The 17,062-nt window shown below is 54.3% G+C and overlaps 1 pseudogene; it reads left to right on the top strand.

Moving 5' to 3' along the window:
• Positions 1 to 15,803, top strand: part of LOC135235050 (sterile alpha motif domain-containing protein 11-like) — a 67,529-nt pseudogene extending 51,726 nt beyond the window's left edge.
• The last annotated feature ends 1,259 nt before the right edge of the window (positions 15,804 to 17,062 follow it).

Raw genomic sequence — 17,062 nt, 5'->3', positions numbered from 1 at the left:
AGGATAAACCAGTTAAATGTGCTTTAGTGCAGGTCTAATATAACCACCTTTATGTTCCCACTGTATTCAGAGGGGTGGATGGCGTTTAGAGAGGGCGGGTGAAACGTCTCGAAATACACTTTACAATGTGCATTTACCCTTCCACTGTAAAAGTGTATGTGTAGTACAGGCATTCACTGGCCCATTAAACAAGCGACAGTGGACCAGAATACTGAACTCTCTCTCTCTCTCCCTCCCTCCCTCCCTATCTCTCTCTCTCCCTCCCTCCCTCCCTCCCTATCTCACTCCCTCGCTCTCTCTCTCTCCCCCTCCCTCCCTCCCTATCTCACCTCTCCTCTCCTCCTCTCCTCTCTCTCCCTCTCTCCTCCTCCTCTCTCACTCTCCTCTCCTCTCTCCCCTCTCCTCCTCTCCCTCACTCTCTCTCTCTCTCATCTCCTCTCTCCTCTCCTCTCTCCCTCTCCTCTCTCTCTCCTCCCTCTCTCCTCCTCTCCTCTCTTATCCTCTCCCTCCCTCTCCTCCCCTCTCTCTCTCCCTCTTTCTTTCTCTCTCCTCCCTCCCTCTCCCCCCCTCTCCCCTCCCTCCCTCCTCTCTCCCCCTTCCCCTCCCCTCTCCCTCTCCTCTCTATCTCCCCCTCCCCCCCCTCTCTCAGACCTCCTGCGGGCTCGGCAGGAGGCCCTGCTGCGGTGCGGAACCCGGGTTCTGTGGAAGCTCACCTGCCCTCTGCAGGAAGCTCCTCCAGCCAGCGGAGGAAGCAGGGCCTGCCCCAGCACCGCGACGCACACTTCAGTGAGAGGTACTGTACCCTAACCGTACCCTAACCCTAACCCTAACCCTAACCGTACCCTAACCATCACCCCAGCACCGCAACGCGCACTTCAGTGAGAGGTACCGTACCCTAACCATACCCTAAACATACCCCTAACCATAACCATAACCCCTGTACCACGACGCACACACACACACACACACACATCTGCAAACACACACATGCACATGTACACACCCACATCCGCGAACACACACATACACACACATCTGCAAACACACACACATGCACGTAACCACACACCAACACACATGCACAAACACACACACACACACACACACACTCTGAAGTCACATAAATATTTGACAGTAATAATGAACCCAAGGCCCTAGCTGGATGAATACTGCATGAACGCTGGCGATCGCAACCTCGTGCGAAATCAGCTTAAATAATGCACTGCAGCACGGGGGGGTGGGGGGGAGGGGGCGGGGATGGGGGGGGAGAAGGGGGGGGCACGGAGGGAAAGGCGGGAGGAGGAGGAGGAGGAGAGGAGGAGGAATGAAAGAGGAGCTAGTTAGGGGTCCGTGGGGCCGCGGCGCGCTCTGCGGCCCTGTTCAATCTGATCTTGTCAGGCGGTGTTTATGGGGCTCCCCGGCGCCCGGGGCCAAATTGGCTCTGCCGGCGGCGCACGCCTGCCCCCCCCTCACCCCCCCACCACCCCCCCCCCCCCTCAGCCCCGCAGCCCCCGGCTCTTCCCCCCCGCGCCCCCAAACGATTCGCGGTCAGCAGGAGGGGCCGGGTAATTGGCTGTGGATTATTTATGTGGCGCGGCGGAGAGCAGGGGAGCATGGGTAATGGGCATTGGGGGGGGGAGGCGTGGGAGGGAGGGCTTCCTGTCGGGAGCGCCGCGTGGGTCTGGTCAGCGGGGGGGCGCTCGGCGCGGCGAGGGGAGGGGCGGGGCCGCGCTGCGGAGGGTAATTAGTCACACAGGACCGCGGCGCCCTAACGAGGCCCGGGCACCCGAGGCGGGCGGCGAGGGGAGGAAGAGGAGCGGCTCCCCCCCCCCTCATCCCTCTTTCTGTTTAACCCTTTCTTCAGCTGCACCGTCTAACTCTCTCTCTCCCAAGCGAATACTGCAAAACTCTCCCCCTGCCATTTTTGTACACAGATAAATGTTCACTGTTCACAGCTCTTATAAAGTACACGTGGTGCCAACTGGACTCATATGTACTCTGTCAGAGTTGAATTAACACTGGACACTTTTACGGTGTAACTTTGGGGTGCCGATGTGCCAGGATCCCGTTCTGCTGCAGGGGTTCCCAAACTTGGGCCTGACCCCCTTAACGAGTGACCCTCATAACACAGTCACGCGCAGCCCCGACGTGCTCAGACATGTCAATTCTGTTATTTTTAGTCAGAGTCCTGCGCATCTGACACCCATATTTCTGATATCCTGGATATCCGCTATAGAACAGCAACCAGATTCCACTGCCTGCAGGCTGATAATGAAGCATATAAAAAACTAATATAATTCTTTCGCATTTACGGAAGTGAATTTTCTGTTTCCCTTTGCGCACGTTCTGTATTACACACGTAGCCCAGCGATCAAACAGACAGCGAAAAACCACGAGAGGAAACAACGCTCGATCTTTAACAGGCTAAAAATAAAGTACGGCGTGTCACGGTGCGGAACAGCCGAACCGACTCGACTACGGCTCGATCAGGAGCCGATTACCACGGCGACCAGAAAGCGCGCCTAGCAACAAGCTATGACAGGCCCTTGCCCCGCTGCGTACTGCAGGGTGCTGGATGCTAACGGGTACGCTAGACCGCGCGCTCCTCGCATACTGCACTTTATCGTCATTATCAGCCAAGCCAGGAAGCCAAATTATGCTGACTTATGAAATGGGATTTTTTTTTTTATTGCTGATATTTGATTACACCAAGTCAGCTTTTAAAAAAAAATGTTTTGAAAGTGTTTTTCTGCATTATTTCTTAAATGATAGTAAACCTTTATTTGACTAAGAAATCACATTGAGATTAAAACCTCTTTTACAAGTGAGACCTAGCCAAGACAGGGCCAAAGCAGTATACAACAGCATACGAAACAACAACGACACAGTACACACAGATAACAGCACATGATAAAAAATAACGAATAATATGCAGTTATACAGCAGAATGTTTTGCGGCTTTTATTTTAAATTGTATTAATTTATCCAGCTTTTCAGGGTACTGGGTACTGGAGGGTATACTAGACCGCACGCTCCTCGCATACTGTACTTTATCGCAATTATCAGCCAAGCGAGGAAGCGAAATTATGCTGACTTATGAAATGGTATTTTTTTTGATTGCTGATATTTGATTACAGTCACAAGTCAGCTTTAAAAAAAATGTTTTTAAAATGTTTTTCTGCATTTCTTAAATAATAATGCAGTTTATACAGCAAACCTGTTTTTGCAGCCATGTTTATTTTTAATTGTATTAATTTATCCAACTTTAATAACCTTTAAATGGGGTCAGATATGCAGGACTAGGAATGACATCATATACGCTAACCAGCACAGTGTTTGATTGGTTCATGAGACCGTTGATGGAAGGAGTATAGCCTGTTTTTAATGTGTCCACCCAAACCTTCCCAGACCCCCCCCCGCCCCCCCCACAGTTTGGGACAGCTGCTTTAGCGGGGCTCTCCGCTCCCATTATCATGGAGAGGGGCACGTCGCAGGGGGTCGTCCCCCCCATTTTTGGGGGGCAGCGTCCCACGGGGGGACCCGGGCTGGAGGGGGTGGGCCCCCGAAAGCGGACACCCACCCGTTCGTTCGTTCCCCGGGCGCGGAGCGCGGAGCGCGGCGGCCTTCTGTGATTGATTATCCGACAGCCATTAGCGCTTTTGTTTTTTTGTTAAAAAGCGGATCGTTGCGGGGATCGATGCGGCCCTCCAGCCCCGCCGCCTGCTCGTCTCCGCCTAAATGGCGGCCGGCGTTCTCAGCGACCCGCGAGGGCTGATGCTAATGCGTTTGCCGCGCACGCCAGGGCAGACGGGGGGGGGGGGGCGTCTGGAGGGGAGAGCAGCAGCAGCGGGGGAGACCTCATGCATTTTAATGCGCTTCCTGTGCAAATGCCCTCCCGGCCGCCCAGCCCCCCCCAGCCCGCCCAGCCCGCCCCCCCAGCCCTCCCCCCAGCCGGGACCTTAATCTTCTGGCGTCGGCGTCATTAAGGGCCGTTCCGCTCCGCCAGCTCGGCTCCGGCCGCGCCCCCCCACCCCCCCCACGCTCCGCCGGGAGGCACTCTGCGTGTGGGGGCGTGCTGGGGGGGGGGGTTAGTCTCTCCTCTCACGAAAAGGAGAAACGGCCGGCTCCCTGTCGTTTTAACCCCTTTGAAAAGCAGGGTTTTTTTGGAATGTTTTTTTGTCACAGTTCTAGAACTCTGGCGATTGTGACATCATCATTGGAATGTTCAGTCCCTTGTGACCTCACACGTGAGAGGGAAACGTTAGCAGGCGATGCAAACGTTGCCTTTCAGCGGGTTTTCTCCGAATGTAAAACTTCCCCTCCCGTCTCCCCGGGGCGACTGGTCACATGATGCCCGTGTGCGTACTCAGCCCGGGAGGGACGAGCGGCGGTGGGGGCGTGTAGCAGGAAGGGGGGGGCTGAGAGACCGCTGTGATTGACAGCTCAGCTCCTGCGTCGCGGTCTACTCCTAAGCTCCGGAATCTCTTTAAATCCGTTATCCGGAGGGGGAAACTTGTTCAATGATATTAAAGTCAAACATTGATCCTTAAACTAAAGCAGACGGAATTACCGGCGTGCTGGTTTTAGCCTGCTCTTCCGTCGTCTCTCCCAGCAGACGAGAAGAGTAAAGAGGAGAGTGGATTCGCCACGGCGTCGGGTTCGAAGCGCCGACCGTGCCGATACTGCCGTCCGGGAGTTTGGCGCTGGCTTGTTTGTGTTTTTCGGGTTCTGTTCTGGCTGCCATACCGTCCGCACGATGCCCACTGTTAAGATTCATGCAGATTGATTTCAGCCCCGGAAGCTTAGATACTGGGGGGTTTCTGGGAAATCTTGGGACTGTGTTGAGGTCTCTCAGTGAACGATGTCTTGCATATAATGGCCCCCAACACCGCATGACTTTGCATGTTAATATCGTAAATTGATGTGGCCAGCGTTCTTCCTCTTCGTTAATGCACAGAGAGTCACGCACGTGTTGGGTGAACTTGATAATGTAAGTGGATCAAGGGAGTGAACAGCTATAAACCCCCAGCCCCCTCCCCCCCCCTGCTGCAGTCTCAGCCCCACGCCCTACCCAATGCAGCGTCACCCCCCCTTTACACCCCCCTCCCACCCCCAGCTGCCGGACTGGGAGAGAAGCGGTTAATGCCTGCCTCCTGCCCCCCCCCCCCCCCTCTCTGCCGGACTCAGAGAGAAGCGGTAAGCCAGCCTCCTGCCCCCCCCCCCACGCCGCAGGGCTAATGCGGTGGGGGGGGGGGGTTAATGCCTCCCTCCCTCCTAAATCGCCCGCTGTAAAGCGGAAGAGAGCGGGTGTGCGGGGGCGCGTCTCCCCGTGATTACGGCTAATCACAATCGAGCGGCTCGCCCGGCTGCCTCGCTCCCGCCGCGCTCTAATTGGCCGTTACTCTTCCGCGGGCCGTCCGGGGTGGGGGGGGGGGGGGTGGGGTGGGGGTAGGGGGCGCGGTGCTGGGGCCTGGCGGGGGCCGCGGCAGTGACCGCGGGCCGGCCCTAATTGCGAGGTCTGAGGGGGGGGCAGGGGGGAGGGAGGGAGGGAGGGGGGGGGGATTAGGCCAGGTGATTACACACTTCACAGTGTAATTACATAAGCAGCGCTCGGACCGTGGCGTCCCACGCCGGGGCCCAAGGTCACGAGCCGCACTCCCCCCCCCCATCCCACCCCTCCCCCCAGATTAATTGGAGCTGCCAGCGGAGCGCGGGGGTGGGGGCGGGGGCGGGGGCGCTGGCGGGGCCGTTATACGATTAGCATTAACATTTCAGCAGCGGCCGATCGATCGCTGATTCTCTCCCCGCCGCCTGCGCTCCCCGCTTCCTCTCCGCTCTCTCGCTTTCTCTCTCTGCCTTTCACTTTCTCTCCCTCTCTCTCTTTCCCTTTCTCGCTTTCTCTCTCACTGTCTGTCCCTTTTGCTTTCTCTTGCTTTCTCCCTCTCTCTCGCTTTCTCTCTCTACCTCTGTGCTCTTACTTTCTCTCTCTCTCTCGCTTTCTCTCTCCCTCTACCTCTGTGCTCTCACTTTCTCTCTCTCTCTCGCTTTCTCTCTCCCTCTACCTCTGTGCTCTCACTTTCTCTCTCTCTCTCTACCACTGTGCTCTCATTTTCTCTCTCTCTTGCTCTCTCTCTCTCTCTCTCCCTTTCCTTTGTTGCATGAGGGGATAAAAGCAGGCATGCGTGCGTTTAGTTTGGAAGAGGCTGAGGCAAAGATTTTTATTTCTTTTCTTTTTCGATGCACCAAAACGTGGAGAAACATTTACTCTGAAATGCGACGCGGTAACCTCCCTCAGCCTGCTGGGAGTGTGCGCTTCAGGTTCCCTCAGGGAGCCTTGTGTGTGTGTGTGTGTGTGTGTGTGTGTGTGTGTGTCTGTGTGTGCATGCGTGTGTGTCTATGTGTGTGTGTGTGTGTGTGTGCATGTGTGTGTGTGTGTGTGTGTGTGTGTGTGTACATGCGTGTGTGTGCATGTGTGTGTTTGTGCATATGTTATATGTGTGTGTGTGTGTGCTTGTATATATCTGTGTGCGCGTATGTGCGTGCGTGTACATGTGGATGTGTGTGCGTTCGTATGTGTGTGTGTGCGTGCATCTGTGTGTGCGTGTGTGTGTGTGAGCGTATGAGCATGTGTGCGTGTGTGTGTGTGTGTGAGCGTATGAGCATGTGTGCGTGTGTGTGTGTGTGTGCGTGTGAGCATGTGTGCGTGTGTGTGTGTGTGTGTGTGTGCGTGTGAGCATGTGTGCGTGTATATAAGTGCGTGTGCGTGCGTGTCTGTCTCTATGCGGTGGGGGGGGTGTACACTGAAAGAGGAACCTGAGGGACACAGCCTCGTGTTTTTTGTTCTCTGTGAAACTGCTCTCCTCTCTGTGGAAAGGTGAGAGCTGTTCAGGGAGGTGTGTTGTGCCGTGTGCTGTTGGAGAGGCGGGAAGGTGAGGTGGGGGGGCGGGGGGGGGGGGTCATCTTTTATACCTCATAGAAAAAAAAGAAACACAAAAAAAATGTAATTAATGGGGCTGTGAGACACAGGGCCCATTCACTGGCTCGGTGCGGTGGAGAAAGGGAGGGAGGAAAGAGGGGTGGGGGTCAGGAGGGGGGGGGGCGGCGTGGTGGGGGGGTCAGGGAGGGGAGGGAGGGGGGGCAGGGGAGAAACAGAAAAGAGGAAGGCCTGTGTTAATTAGGATTAGGAGGCCCCCTCGGCCCGGCGGCAAGGCCACAGCGGACCCGCCGCCACAGCTGTCTGGAGCCCGGCGCTCTCATTGTGCATTCAGCCCTCATTATGTGTGCGGCAGGGGCGGGGGGGTGAGGGGGGAGGCCGGGGGTGAGGGGGTGAGGGGGGGGGGCGGCGCAGCGACGGCGGGAACAAACATCGCCGCCGGCCGCGGCGTGACAAGACTGATGAGGGCGCAGCGCGGGGTACGGCAGCCGCCGGCCCCCCGGGGGGGGCGGGGGAGATAAAAATCCAACAAAATGGAGCCCGTAAAACAGCACATCACTCATGGCTGTGGGTTTTATACGAGTGTGTGCGTGTGTGTGTATGTGTGTGTGCGTATGTATGCTTTTATTTATGTGTGCTTACGTTTATTACTATTATTTTAATTTTAATATGAGGTGCTGTGGGATAACGATTTGTTGGCTTTTGCCGCCCCCCCCCCCCCACTTTAATCATCCCCTGTCCCAGCCCAGGGCTTGTCCTGGGATATTTTGGCGTGCAGTTTGTGATCGTCACGCTCCTCATACCAGTGGCTACAGAGGGTTTCTTTGTCTTTTTTTATGTTTTAAGAGATCGTATAATTTTTGAGTAAGTGAGTATAACTCACTGGTGTGCCAGTGCACTGCAGCAGCCGAAAGCCTTTGAAAGCTGAAAGGTTGTTTTTTTTTCGTTTTTTCCCCCCTCTCTCCTGTACCACAGGGACATCTCACATCCTCCACCCCTCCTGTCTCCGCAAAACGCCCCCCACATCGCCCTGGGACCCCACCTGCGGCCCCCCTTCCTCGGCATGCCCTCAGCCCTGTGCCAGACGCCGGGTGAGTCTCGCCCCCCCCCCCCCCCCCACCCCGTCACTCCGTCACCATGGCAACCCCAGACCCCGCTTGACGGGTCGCACCCTGTCGCAACACCCCGAAACTTGCCGACACGTGACGCAGACCCCATTTTCTTTTTTTTTCCAGCCAATGGCTTCAGAGCAAAGAGAGCGTTTCACACAAAGGAAGCCTGCAGGTTGTCTGAGAGAAAGGGCCTTGTGCTGCACTTGTACTTTCCTTCAAAATGGAGGCCTGTGCTTCCTCACATTATAATGTGCTGCAGTGACAGCGCATTGCAGATCTACCGGATTCTTTAGATATGAACACACATGTAGAGTTAATACATACATTTGCCTGTGGTTTTAGGGGAAATCGAGACTGCACACAGAACTCCCATTATCCTCTAAAGCAAATGAATACATTTTAAAATGTACCTTATCCTCTCCTTAGCCCAGTGCATGCTGGGATAGGCTCTGACCGGTTAGATAATGGATGGGTGGATGGATGAATAGATGGTTGGATGGATGGATGGATGGATGGTTGGATGGATTGATGGATGGATGGATGGCTGGATAGATGGATGGATGGATGGATGGATGGATGGATGGATGGATGGATGGATGGATGGATGGATGTTATTGCTCATGCTCTTCCTCATTCCCCGCAGGCTACGGGTTCCTGCAGCCTGCGCAGGCGGAGATGTTCGCCCGGCAGCAGGAGATGCTGCGCAAACAGAACCTGGCCAGGTGAGTCCCCCCCCCCCCCCCCCCCGAAAGGGCCGTTTATTCCGCTGTGTTCCAGGGACCAGCACTGTGGCCAAAAAGAGCATTTTATTTTCACCGTTATTTAACCAGAGGAAGCCACGTTGAGATTGACATCTCGGTTTATAAATGGGCTTTAGTTTGGTTTGGTTTGGTTTATGCGTGAGATAATTATAAAGGAGTGAAGCCATACGGTCTCGCCTGTGTATTTTTGTGTGTAGGTGCGTGTACTGAGCGCAGTGTGTGTGTGTGTGTGTGTGTGTACTGAGTGCAGTATGTGTGTGTGTGTACTGAGTGCAGTGTGTGTGTGCGTGTGTGTACTGAGTGAAGTGTGTATGTGTGTGTGTGTGTACTGAGTGCAGTGTGTGTGTGTGTACTGAGCACACTGTGTGTGTGTGTACTGAGCGCAGTGTGTGTGTGTGTGTGTGTGTACTGACTGCAGTGTGTGTGTATGTGTGTGTGTGTGTACTGAGTGCAGTGTGTGTGTGTGTACTAAGCACACTGTGTGTGTGTGTGTGTACTGAGCACAGTGCTGTGTGTGTTTGTGTGTACTGGGCACACTGTATGTGTGTGTGTACTGATACTGAGCACAGTGCTGTGTGTGTGTGTGTGTACTGGGCACACTGTATGTGTGTGTGTACTGATACTGAGCACAGTGCTGTGTGTGTGTGTGTGTGTGTGTGTGTGTGTCTGTGTGTGTGTGTGTGTGTGTGTGTGTGTGTGTGTGTGTGTACTGAGTGCTGTGTGTGTGTGGTGTGTGTGTGTGTGTATGGTGTGTGTGTGTGTGTGTGTGTGTGTTGGTGTGTGTGTGTGTGTGTTGGTGTGTGTGTGTTTGTGTGTGTGTGTGTGTGTGTGTATGGTGTGTGTGTGTGTGTGTGTGTGTGTGTGTGTGTGTGTGTGTGTGTGTGTGTGTGTGTGTGTGTGTGTGTGTGTGTGTGTGTGTGTGCTGATACTGAGCCCAGTTCTGCGTGTCGCTGATGCAGGCTGGAGCTGGAGAACCTGCACCGGCAGCGTGTCCTTGGCGACCAGCTGGCCCTGCCCCCGAGCCTGCCCCCGGACCACCCGGCCCTGCGCAGCCTGCACGACATCCCCGAGGGCCACCCGCTGCGCGAGGAGCTGAGCCGCCGCAGCGCCATGCTGGTGCTGCGCCACAACAACACGCCGCTGCTCTCCCTCAACCACCAGGGGGCGGCGGGGAGCAGCGCGCCCAAGGAGCCCGGCTCGCGCAAGAGCTCCCGCAAGGGGCCACCGCCGGTGAGACCCCACACGGGCCCCCAGAGAGGCCAGGACCAGCCCCGGAACCAGCCCCGGACCCGGACGAGGGGGGCAGACAGGCCGACGAGGAGCGAGCCCACTCACACGGTAGGCCGATACGCCGGAGGCGTCGAGGAGCTCCCAAGCCTACGGCAGGCCTGTCACCAGAGCTGTGCACAGGCAAGGAGGCCAGCCAGCGATGCGATGGTGGGCGAAGACCATGCGCACGTCCTTCTCCGCGGCGTCCCACACCAGCACACACCTCCTTCTGCCGTGGCGGCAGTCCCACCAGCACACCCACTCCTTCCCTGCGCAGTCCGACCCAGCACACACCCTCCTTCCACTGCACAGTCCCACACCAGCCCACCACCTCCTCTCCGGTCCACACACACAGCACACACACTCCTTCTCACTGCGCAGTCCCACACCAGACACACATCCCTCTCACTGCGCAGTCAACACACACACACCACTCCCTTCTCATGCCAGTCCACACACACAGCACACACACTCCTCTCACTGCGCAGTCCACAACAGCACACACATCCCTTCTCACTGCACAGTCCACACACAGCACACACACACTCCCTTCTCACTGCGCAGTCCACACACACAGCACACACACTCCCTTCTCACTGCGCAGTCCACACACACAGCACACACACTCCCTTCTCACTGCGCAGTCCACACACACAGCACACACACACTCCCTTCTCACTGCGCAGTCCACACACACACTCCCTTCTCACTGCGCAGTCCACACACACAGCACATACACTCCCTTCTCACTGTGCAGTCCACACACACAGCACACACACAGCACAACACAGTCCACACACACAGCACACACACAGCACACACACAGCACACACACAGCACACACACAGCACACACACACTCCCTTCTCACTGTGCAGTCCACACACACAGCACACACACAGCACACACACAGCACACACACAGCACACACACACAGCTCACACACACAGCACACACACAGTCCGGGTCTTTCATCAGAAGCCGTGCTGGCGTCTCTGGGCCCAGCGGTAATTCCGAAGCAGCAGAGAGAGAGGAGCGGTTTTTTATTGCCTGCGGATAAAGACCCTGCGCTAGAGCGGGACAGGGAGAGCCCGGTGGAGCAGAGCCTCCGTCCGTCCCCATCGAGGAGGGACGTGGCCAATTTCGGGAGGCTGAGAGCCGGTGCACCTCTGAGGCGTGTGGGAGAGCCAAACCGAACGAGCGTGCGGCGTTACTGCACACACACACACACACTCACACATACACACACACACACACACACACGCACACACGCACACACACATACACACACACACTCACACACACACACACACGCACACACACACGACGCAGGACAGGCGCATTACCGCAGACGCAGCGCGGGCTCTGTGGGGCTAAGGGAACCCTGCGTCTCATTTCTCACCGTCTGCGTCCCTCCGCAGCCTCGCCTTAATGAAACCGCGGAAAAAGAAACAGAAAAATAAAATTAAAAATATATATATCTGCGAGTGAGGGAGGAAAAAGAAAAAAACAACATTCCATATGTCTGCGTGTGTGAAGCCCCCCACCCCCCCTCCACCCCCCCAGCCTCCCCAGACATTCCAACCTCACGGCGGGGGGGGGGGGGGGGGGTGGTAGAAAGCGTACGTGAGCAGCGTTATTTTTCTACCCCCCTCCGGCGTTTCCCGCGTGAGCAGCGACGCTAGCTTCCCCTACGCTGCGGCGGGCGGGCGAGCAGCGGCAGGCCATGTGAAAGGCATTACCCCCCTCCCCACCCACCCCCACCCCCCCCCCCCGCCTCGCTTTCCCCCCTCAGCGCTCAGACCTCCCCTGGGAAGGGGCCCCGTATTGACCCCTGCTGAACTCCGTAATAGGCAGGGTCATTAATGTAGATGTGTGGAATGGGGAGGAAGGGGAGGAGGAGGGGGAGGAGAGGCCCCCCCCCCATCCTGCTCCTTAGCGCTTCTGGGGGCTCTTTAATGATTTACGCTTCCTCTCCCCCCCCCCCCGCCGGGCTGCGCAGGCCCCATGGGCAGCCTGTTCCTGGACGGCGAGGAGGCGGGCCCGGTGGAGGACATCAGCAAGTGGACCGTGGAGGAGGTCTGCGGCTTCGTGGGCAGCCTGGGGGGCTGCGCCGAGTACACGCAGGTGAGGGGGGGGGTGGGTACGCTGGCGGAAACGGCGACTAGGTGAGGGGGGGCTCTGAATAATTCCTGTTTGGACGCCCGAGAGAAGATTGGGAGGGGGAGAGAATGGAATTCAGCACGTTCACATTAGATTTGTTTATTCTCTAAACGGAATGAACACTATAGCCTAGATAAAATAAAATGAATGCTTTAAGATTTATGTACCGTTTCTCATACAGGGACAGAGATTGTGTTATTCTTCACATATTTCTCCCTCTCATGGTATTGACCCGTGCTAAACGCACCAGGCCTTTTTAGAACTACCCCGCTGCGGTTTCCCCATGTTCCAGAGAGGCACACGTTAGCCAGTGTGGGTTGTAGCAGGGTGGAGCTGCAGGGTCTGGGAGATCACCGTCACATGACCCCCCGCTTGTGCCTCGCCCAGGTGTTCCGGGAGCAGGCGATCGACGGAGAGACCCTGCCTTTGCTCACCGAGGAGCACCTGCTGAACAACATGGGGCTCAAACTGGGCCCTGCCCTCAAGATCCGCTCCCAGGTAAGCGATCTTCCCAAAACACGCACCCACTGCCCAGCCAATGGGCATTTAATACAGTCTGCCCCCAACTAACCTTCCCTATACATGGGCACACTGCCGAGCCAATGGGCATGGGACCCTTTAAGGTGTGAGGTCACAAATATGAGATTAGAATGTTCTTAACTGAACATTCTAATGCTGATGTCACAATCACTACTGGTGACTGAAAGCGACAGAGTTCTAGAACACTGACTTAGAATTTTGAAAAAAACTTTTTTTTTAATTTTTTTTTTTTTAAACCTACTCTTCAGAAGGTTAGACAATCCACTCCCAGCTACCGTTCCCTAAACGTCCACCCACTTCTAGACCGATTGGACATTTAAAACAATCCACTCCCAGCTAACGTTGCCTAAACGTCCACCCACTGCTGTCCTAGTGGGCTGGGATTCAGAACAGGCTCAGCTCTGTGATAACCATTTCATTTCCCTCTTTGGGATGCTGTTTGCTTACCCGAAATTCCAGGGGGCTGCTTCCAAAAACCATTACTTTCGGTGGCTTTTTCTACTCGACCCCCATCGATTTCAATTAAGCGCGGACGGGGGGTCTGTAACCCCAGCTGTGGAACGCCCGTGATTGATATGAATGGCCCCCTGGAGTGAATGGTGCTCCCAGTCCTGTACGGCATGGTCCCAAACACACAGAACCCGAGTCCGGGTCCAGCTGTGCTGGGTCTTATACAGAGTGTTAGGTCTGATGGACACTGCTGGCACAATCCCGCCATATGTCTCCACTGTCGATTAAATAAGTAAAAATGAGTGAGGCAGTACCCAACACCTCACCTTCAGCATCAGCCCATATTATGTAGAGTGTCTGTTAATACCAACAACCTTATGTTGTTTTGCACAGATTGTCCACACCCTGGCTTGCTCTTATGTTACATTTTTTGCAGTTCCCACTTTTATACAATCTGTACCAGTCGTAACCAACCCTGTTCCTGGAGATCTACTATCCTGTAGGTTTTCACTTCAACCCTAATTTAGTACACCTGCCTCTACTAATAAGCATCTCTAGCTGTTGAATGAGGGAGGCTTTGTTAGGGTTTGAGAGAAAACCTGCAGGACGGTATCTCTTCAGGAACAGGGTTGGTTACTACAGATCCATACTTACAGACTGAAAGTGTAAGAATTGAAAGACCAGGCCGAAGCCAGGCTGTGGTATTCGGTGCAGATGGAGAGCAGTGGAACAGTGGAGGAGGGAAAGTGACAGTTGAAGCTCCTTGGGGGGGGGGGGCTGCAGGGGGGCACGGTGGGCGTTGTCGTGACGACGGCGTGTGGCTTGTGTCCCCTCAGGTGGCGCGGCGCGTCGGCCGAATTCTCTGCATGACCAGCTTCCCGCTGGCCTTCCCGCTACCGCCATCTGCTCTGCGCCCCCCGGACCGGGACCCCCTGCCCATGGAGAACCGGCCCCCCTCCGCCGGCAGCCCCCCCTCCCCCTACGGCGGGCTGGCCGTCTGCCGCGCCTCGCCCAAACAGGAGAACGGGAGCGCCGACGCCTCGAAGCCGCCATCTTAGAAATACAAAAACAATAATAATAATAATAATAATAATAATAAAATAACCCCTCAGACAGCTTTCAGCTCTCTGCCAGGGAGAGAGGGAGAGAAGAGAGAAAGAAAGCGAGTGAGAGAAAATGAGTGGAGAGTGAGAGAGTGATGGAGATAGAGAATGAGAGAAGAGAGTGATGGAGATAGAGGATGAGAGGAAAGAGAGAGAGAAGAGAGAGAGAAGAATCTTCCCTCGCTGGACAAGACAAACCTAAATTTGTTGCGAACTCTCCCGGACTACTACACCTTACAGCAGAGACCCTTGCGGGCATTTGGAATCAGAAAACAAAAATACGAGGACAAGGACATTAAAAAAAGGGACCGGAGGCCTTCCGGCCTCTCACACCGGCAGCGGGGAGAGCGGGGGATCCAGAGCCGGGAAACCCGGGGGTGCTGTGTGTGAGAGGCGGGAACGCAAGCGGACAGCTGGGCTCTGACAGCCGCCCGGAGAACCGGCCCCACAGAACCACAACATTCTCCAGCGTCGAGGCGGGCGATACGGGACGCTTCAGCTTTCTGGAACGATCCGCGCGCTCGTCCCAGTGCCTGACACTTTCAGGCACACAAAAAAAACAAAAAAAAACCGATAAACTGACATCCTTATTTTTGTTTTTCCGCCACCCCCACCCGCCCCGCCCCCCATTTCATTCAGCCCTCCCTCTTTCACAGCGGATCTGATCCTGGCAGAAGGAATCCGTCGTTATTTTTTTTTGCAACTATGCATTCCGCGATTCTATACCAAAGAACGAGAAGGGATGCGTGTAGAATCTGGTGTACAGGAAAATGGCGGCCGCTCGCGTTTTACGGGCTAGGCTCGGTCACGTGTAAGGAGGGACGGAGGGATGGAAGGAGAAGCCCGGAGGAGACTGATCCAGGTACCCACAAACCCGATCGGGGACGCAGGGAGGAGCCCCAGCATCCCTTGCGGTCTCTACGGGGCACGGGAGGTACCCTTGACTAAAGGCTACTGACGCAGCACAGCTATAATGGATCTCAGCTCTGTCTATCCGTGAGGTCCACGCAGTTCCATTCTGTACAGTTACTTACTGAAGATGACTAAAATATAAATATATATATATATATATATGTGTACTGAAGGCTACATAAGTGGTACTTTTTTTTGTTAAGTGTAGTTGCACGAATTACATATTTCAATACCAAACAAAATGTGACTTGCTTACTTTGGTGGTACTTTTGTTCATGATTTCCATTTGCTCAGTATTCAGTTGTAATATGTAAAGCCTCTCTTACAAATGCTACTTAACGGCATATAAATATGGAGAAAATATTTATAGCATTTTTTGTTGTAGTTGACATAACACGAATATGTACATAATTCATCCTTTAAATGGATGCCAAAGATCATTTTTTTTCCTCCGTTACAGGGAAACGAAAGGCACAATGCTCTTTATGCAAATTTTTGAATTTGTTATGAATTTTTTAAGATGCATAAGCAATGACAATTAAAGTGGTCTTTAGATTTCCCATTAGTCTTTTGAGTCTTTCCCCTATTTTTCTATTCAGCCTCGGCTAAATAAATCCACTGGAAAAAAAAAAGAATAATAATTTGCAGCCGTTTTTTCCTCTTTACCTCAGTCTTGGGCTGGAGATTTATAGGTGTTAATGTGCGGACACTTGACTCTTTGCCAGAAGGGGGTTCGCGACCGGCAGCCAGACGGTAGTTTGGATCTCTGACTGAAGACCTCTCGGGTGGGGGGGGGGGAGGGAACGGACAGGGAGGTCAAAGGTCAAGAACGGCAGTTGGCCCAGGAAGCTCAGACCCAGGCCAAGGTCTCGCTCCTGTCCTTAAAGGGAGCAGCTGACCCCACGGGACGCCCGGCGTCCTCGCCAGGAGCTCGTTTGCAGGCGGTTGGGATCGGCGGCGACAGGTGCCGGTTGCCATGGAAACGGCCAACACGGCCTGAGCCAACACTGACGCGACGGCAAACTTACCAGACACTCACTCACAGCCCTTTTTATTTTTTTCATTACAAAACTCATTAATTATTATTATTAATTAAGTGAAGAGAATATTACAAGAACCAAACGAAATATAAAAACATAAACATGAAAACACACACCAGGAAAAACACACGTCGCCCTTTATAAACGCAGCTAACAAAAGTCTATACAGTCAAACAAAAAAAAAAAAAACTCCGTCAACAAGGTTCTCCTTTAAGTCAAAAACGAATTCCGTAGGTAAACAGATCACGCCCGGTGCCCCGCCTTGCTCACACGGATACGCTCTCCCTCTCCGTCCCTCTCTGTCAACACACCCCATCTGCCCGACTGCGAACGGCACGTTCTCTGGAGGAGCGCGCGACTAAATTAACTTTGGCAGTAAACTGGAACCGGGACGGAAGAATATTTTGGTTTTCACATTGCAATGCATCTGAAGTGCGTTGCGGCAGCAGCACAGAGAGAATGGCTAAAGTTGTAAAAAAAAAAGGTTGTGTGGCTGCAGGGATCTGGTTCAGCATTAATATCGAGGTGAGGTGTGCGTTCGGAAACCAAGAGAAAATGGACTTCTGCCCGCAGGCACTTTACGCTCAAATTGATTGATTGATTGATTGATTGATTGATTGAAATTCTTTATTGATCATTAAAATACAAGTGGCCACCCTCTAGCCAGAGATGCCCCAGATACAGAAATCATCAAAAGGATAAAAACAGAATAAAGCCCAAAGGCTTATTTCCATTGTGGTCCTTATTTTGGGGGCGTGGGGGGGGGGGGGGGGGGGTAG

The sequence above is a fragment of the Anguilla rostrata genome, chromosome 11, assembly GCF_018555375.3.
Source record: "Anguilla rostrata isolate EN2019 chromosome 11, ASM1855537v3, whole genome shotgun sequence".
Lineage (NCBI taxonomy): Eukaryota > Metazoa > Chordata > Actinopteri > Anguilliformes > Anguillidae > Anguilla > Anguilla rostrata.
The sequence above is the reverse complement of the archived record's forward strand: the minus strand, read 5'-3'. Positions and strand labels throughout refer to the sequence as shown.